A 6,843-nucleotide genomic window follows, 5' to 3' on the forward strand; every position below is an offset into this window, starting at 1 on the left:
CCCTAGTTATTTAAGAGGAATGCCTGAATAGTTCAGGGTGTGAGAGAGTGAAGATGAGAGACTGGGCGGGCTCCATTCCCCCTCCCCACCAATATGGTCAAACTTAAAAGAGAGAAACACAGAGGGCCCCAATGGAGGTAGGAGTCACTTACACAACACCCCCCCCCTTCTGCCTGGCAAACACATACTGACTGGAGTAGTCTGACTCTGAGATATTGCAGCAAGGCACTACCGCAGAAGACCAGCATAGGCAGCATGCCACATGCACCATGTGTACTAATCATAGAGAGCTTCAAAGCAGCACCTGCAGTTCTGGTGAAATGAATCAGTCATATATTTACTTACTTACTTACTTTTCTTGGGAATTAAGCTTATCTTTTTTTGTTCGTTAGCTTGGTTTTTCATTCCCTTTTCTTTTTTTAGGGGTGCTAGGCTTCCTATTTTATTTTTCTCCTTTCCTTTTCTTTGGAATCAGGCTTATATTTTCTTTATTGGCTATTTGTTTTTTGTTTGTCTCTTTCTTTTGTTTTGTTTTTCTGTTTTTTTTTTTTTTTCATTTCTTTTACTTTTCTCCTCTTTTGGATCAGGTTTTTCCCCCCTTTGTTTTTTTTTCCATGCTTATTTTAGCAAACACAAATTAAAACACATCTAGTTAAAGACTGAAACACTTGCTACTGAAAGCAAGGAGGAACTCTGTAGAGGACTGGCCACGAGGAAAGAGTATGCAAAACACAATAGCAGAGTGCACACAGTGTACGCCAGAAAAAAGTTCCTGAAGTGCCAGACCCTGGACATTGTATGGATCCTTTTTAATAAAGCATAACAGGAAACACAATAAGCTTTCAAAACATGCAGGACACAGATAATTAGCCACTATGACATGATGCATGAATTCATCTCCCCAAGAAAGGTCAAGAAGAAATCACAGCCAGGGACTTGCTTAAAACATGTATAAGCAATATATCTGAACAAGAATTTAGAAAACCAGTAGTAAGGCTACTGGCTGGACTTGGAAAAAAATAGAAGACCTAGAAACTCCTGCTGTAGAGATAAAAGACCTAAACACTAATCATACTGAAATTTAAAAAATTACTATAACTAAAATGCAAAACAGACTGGCTATAACCACAACAAGGATTTAAAAAGAAGAAAGAATAGGTTCTATAGAAGATAAATTTATGGAAAATAATAAAACTGAAAAGAAGAGGGAAACATAATACCAAGAAGGTAGACATGGGGAACTCAGAAATTACATAAAGCAAAATAATATTCATATAATAGAAGTCACAGAAGTAGAGCAGAAAAAAAGGGTAGATGGTTCATTTGAACAAATTACTGCAGAGAAGTTCCCTAATCTGGGGAAGGGAACAAGTATTCAAGTCCAAGTGGCACAGAAACCCCCTCAAAATCAGCAAAAACAAGCTAACACCACGACATACCATGGTGAAACTCGCAAAATACAAAGATAGAAAATTCTGAAAGCAAGAAGGAATAAAATGTCCTTAACCCACAAGGGAAGACACATAAGGTTAGCACCAGACCTGTTTACTGATAATTGGCAGACCAAAAGGGAGTGGCAGGAGATATTCAACGTGCATAAGAATATGCAGCCAAGGATGCTTTATCCAGCAAGGCTATCATTCAGAATGGAAGGAGACATAGTTTCCAATACAAAACTAAAGGAGTTCATGAAGACTAAAATAGTTCTGAAATAAATATTAAAGGGATTCTTTGATCAGGAGAAAGAGATCAAAAGCACAAATATAAAAAGGAACAGTAGTAATCTACAAGAACAGTGGTTTTATAGGTAATAAAGTGGCACTAAATTTATACATATTGCCTTGAATGTAATGGACTAAATGCAATAATCTAAAGTCATAGTGTATCAGAATGGATAAACAACAACAAAAACAAAACACAAAACAACCCAACTCATTGATAGTCTTCTTACACATTTTAGATGCAAAGACACGTCCATTATGCTAATGGAGATTAAAAAAAAAAAAAAGAAAGAGTAGCCGGACTTATATCAAAGTACATTTTAAACTAAAGACTGTAACAAGAGTGAAGGCCACAGTAATATAATAAAGGGGCCCATCCAACAAAGAAGCCACTCATAAATATTTATGTCTGTAACTTAGGAGCAGCTAAATATATAAATCCATTAGTGACAAACATAGAGACTCATTATTCCCATAACAGTAGGGGATTTCAGCATCCCACTTACTGCTATGGACTGATCATCTAACCAGAAGATACACAAGGAAATAAGAGCTTTGAATGACACACTGGACCAGATGCACTTCCAGATATATGCAGGACATTTCATCCTAAAGCAACAGAATACACATTCTTTTTGGAGTGCACATGTAACATTCTCCAGTGTATATCACATACTAGATCACAATTCAAGCAGGCCCCAACTGCTACAAAAAGATTGAGACATTAATGCATATTTTCTGCCTATGTCTTTGCCTCTGTGTGTGTGTGTTTCTCATGAATAAATAAATAAATCTTAAAATAAAATAAAATACATAAAAGCAAATGAAAATGAAAACATAACAGTATAAACCTGTGGGATGCAGCAAAGGGGGCCCTAAAGAGGGAAGTATAATATAACACATGCTTTCCTCAAGAAACCAGAAAAGTCACAAATACAAAACTAACCTTACACCTAAAGAAGATTGAAAAGGAACACTCAGTAAAGCCTAAATGCAACAGAAGAAAGGAAATATTAAAGATTACAGTAGAAGTAAATGATATAGAAGTTTTAAAAAATACAAGAGATAAACAAAATTAGGAGGTAATTTGCATGAAACAAGAAAAGACCTGGAATAGCCAGCAGAATGTTGAAAAAGAAAACTGAAGCTGGGGGCATCACAATGCCTGACTTCAAGCTGTATTACAAACCTGTGATCATCAAGACGGTGTGCTACTGGCACAAAACCAAACACATAGACCAGTGGAACAGAATGGAGAAATGGACCCTCACTTCTGTGGTCAACTAATTTTTGACAAAGCAGGAGAGAATATTCACTTGAAAAAGGACAGTCTTTTCAATAAATGGTGTTGGAATATTGGACAGCCACATGAAGAAGAATGAAACTGGACCATCTTACAACACACACAAAGATAAATTGAAAATGGATGAAAGACCTATGTGTGAGAGAGGAATTCATCAAAATCCTAGAGAAGAACATATGCAGCCACCTCTCTGACTTCAGCCACAGCAACTTCTTACTAGACACATGTCCAGGAGGCAGATGAAACAAAAGCAAAAATTAACTATTGGGACTTCATCAAGAAAAAATCTTCTGCACGGCAAAGTTAAAAAAATCAATAAAGCTAAAAGGTAATCTACAGAATGAGAGAAAAAATTTACTAATGACATATCAGTCAGCTAAAGGACTAGTATCCAAAAATCGATAAAGAACTTATCAACCTCAGCACCCAAAAACACAAACAAACAAGCAAACAAACAACAAAAATAACCAAGAAACAGGCAGAAGAGGGATGCTTGGGTAGCTCAGCAGTTGAGTGTCTGCCTTTGGCTCAGGGCATGATCCCGGAATCCCAGGATTGAGTCCCACATCGGGCTCCCTGCATGGAGCCTGCTTCTCCCTCTGCCTGTGTCCCCACCTCTGTGTGTGTGTGTCTCTCATGAAGGAATAAATAAAATCTTTTTTAAAAAAATGAAACAAAAAAGGAAATGGGCAGAAGACACAAATAGTCATTTCTCAAAAGCAGACATACAAATGGCTAGCAAACACATGAAAAAATGCACCATATCACTCATCAGCAGGGAAATACTGATCAAAACCAAAATGAGATATCACCTCATACCAGTAATAACAGCTAAAATTAACTTGGGAAACAACAGATTTTGGTGAGGATGTTGAGAAAGAGGAAGCCTCTTACAATATTGGTGGAAATGAGAGCTGGTGCAGCCACTCTACAGAAGAGTATGAAGGTTCTTCAATAATTAAAAATAGAATTACCCTAGGACCCAGCAATCAAACTAGTAGGCATTTATCCAAAGGATATAAAAATAGTGATTCAAAAGGGAACATGCACCCTTATGTTTGCAGCAGCACTCTCCACATAGCCAATATATGGAAAGAGCTCAGCTGTTCATCAACTAATGGATGGTTAAAGATGGTTAAAGAAGATGTTCAGGCGCGCACACACACACACACAGAGACACACACACACACAGGAATAAAAAGAAAAAAAAGGAAAGAAAAAAAGAAAAGAAAAGAAAAGAGAAGAAAAGAAAAGAAAAGAGAAAAGAAAAAAGAAAACCTTGCCGATTTTCATGACATGGATGGAAGTAGAGGGTATTATGTTAAGTGAAATATGTCAGAGAAGCACATTTACCATAGGGTTTCACTCATATGTGGAACTGAAGGAACAAAACAGGAACATAGAGGAAAGAAAGGAAAAATAAGATAAAAATAGATAGGCAAATCATAAGTGACTCTTCACTACAGGGAACAACTGAGGGTTGCTTGAGACAAGGTGGGTGGAGGGATGGGGCAAATGGGTGATGGACATCAAAGAAAGCACTTGTACTTAGCACTGAGTTTAGTATGCACTTGAGGAATCACTAAATTCTATCCTCTTAAACTTATACTACACTATACATTAACTAATTTGAATTTAAATCAAACCTTGATAAAAACAAAACACAACAACAACAACAAATTTGCATGTGGAAGCATAAATAAAATGCTATGTACTTAAAAACATAGAAGTCTTCTTAACACTTTTTCATAAGAATAATTTAGTGGTGATAAATTTCTTTACCTTTTGTTTGTCTAAGAAACACTTTATCTCTTTCAATTTTGAATGATAACCTTGCTATGTAGAGTACTATTGGTTGTAGAGGTTTTTGTTTGTTTGTTTGGTTGGTTGGTTTTGTTTTTGTTTAGTTTTGCTTTGTATTTCTCCCAAAGACTTCAAGTATCTCAAACTTATCTCTTCTGGACTACAAAATTTCTGCTGATACAGCTTGATGGGAGGGATTTCCTTTGTATATAATTAGTTGCTTCTTTCCTGGTGCTTTTAAAATTCTTTTTTAAACTTTAATCTCTGAAATTTTCATTTCCATGTGTCTCAATATGGACTTCTAGTTTCATCTTATATGTGACTCTCTGAACTGGACTGGAATGTCTGTTTCCTTCAGGTTAAGATATATCTCAGCTCTTATTTATTAATATAACTCTTCTGCCCCTTTCTCTTCTATTTGTCTGAGGCCATATAATGCAAATGTTAATATGTTTGATCTTGTCCTAAGACTCTCAAATTATCCTCATTTCTTTTTTCATTGATATGTATATTTATATTATATATATATTTATATATATATATATATATATATATATATATATATATATATATACACATATATCAGAAATGCCAGTCTTAAATAAAAGCAACAAGGAGTAAGATACTTAGCACTGGTCCGAGGACCAGTGTTTATTTCTGGAACTGGTTATTTCTGATTATATATATCTAATTATATATATCTTCTCTTTCTTACCCATTAATTTTTTGATGGACACTTAGGTTGCTTCCATATCTTACCTATTATAAATAATGCTGCAATTAACGTAAGAGCATATGCATCCTTTTGAATCATTATTTTTATTTTCTTTTGGTAAATATCCAATAGTGGATTATTATCAAAACCACACTAAGCTATCACCTTACACCTATTAAAATGGCAAAATTTAAAACACAACAAATAACAAGTGTTGACAATGAAGTGGAGAAAAAGAAACCTTTGTGCATTGTTGTTGGGAGTGTAAATTGGTACAGTCACTGTAGAAAATGGTATAAATATACTCCAAAAAAATGTTACCCCTTTAAACCATGGATTTTTTGTGTCCCACAACAGACAAATATGCACTCAGTCCTTTAGTACCATCTAGTTTCCAGCATCAGTGTGGGATTTACAATTGTTGCTATGTCTCCAAATCTCCTCTATTATGTACTGTAGCTTTTGTTGTGAAGAATCTGTTCAGTCATCCCTCAATTCTTCTTCAGGATAAATTTCTTTTTATGTAGGTATAGGCTCAGTGTGCCATGGAGGAGTTGAGTCTAAGAGCTCACTAAATTACCAACTTAGACAAAAATTGAAGTGCTTGTTAAAGTTGTATCTAAGACACTAGCTTAATAGCAATAAGCTAGAATGTTATCATCCAGGATGTGGCATAGGTATGTAATACATGCTATATCATGGGATGTTACATGGCATTATTACAAACTATCTGAAATATATGAGTTCAGGAGCCAAAGAGAAGATTGCCTTCTCCTTCCATCACTCTGTCACTTGTGTCATTTGTGCTTTTCATATTCTCTAACTTAGGCTTTGTTGGATTGTAGTCAGGACTTGTGCTGCAATTTTGAAAATTCCACCTGGGAACACGAATCGTCAAAAATAATTGAATTAGAGTGGAAGAGTAGGGTCCCCAAGTCACCTGTCCCCACCAAATTACCTAGATTATCTTCAAATAATCCTGAAAACCTACGAATTTGGCCTGAGATTTAAAGAGAGAACAGCTGGAATGCTACAGAGAGAAGAGTTCACGCTTCTATCAAGGTAGGAGGACGGGAAAAAGAAAAAAGAAAGAAACAAAAGGCATCCAAGGGGGAGGGGCCCCGCGAGGAGCCAGGCTAAGGCCAGGGCAAGTGTCCCCAGGACAGGAGAGCCCCGTCCGGGAGAGGCAGGAGCTTCACCAATCTTCCTGGACAGAAAGGCCTCTCAGGGAGTTAGAACAGAATCCCAGGAGGGCGGGGATGCCCCCAAGCGCCCAGGGACATTAACAGACACCTGAGCCC

The sequence above is a fragment of the Vulpes vulpes genome, chromosome 7, assembly GCF_048418805.1.
Source record: "Vulpes vulpes isolate BD-2025 chromosome 7, VulVul3, whole genome shotgun sequence".
NCBI classification, from domain to species: Eukaryota; Metazoa; Chordata; class Mammalia; order Carnivora; family Canidae; genus Vulpes; species Vulpes vulpes.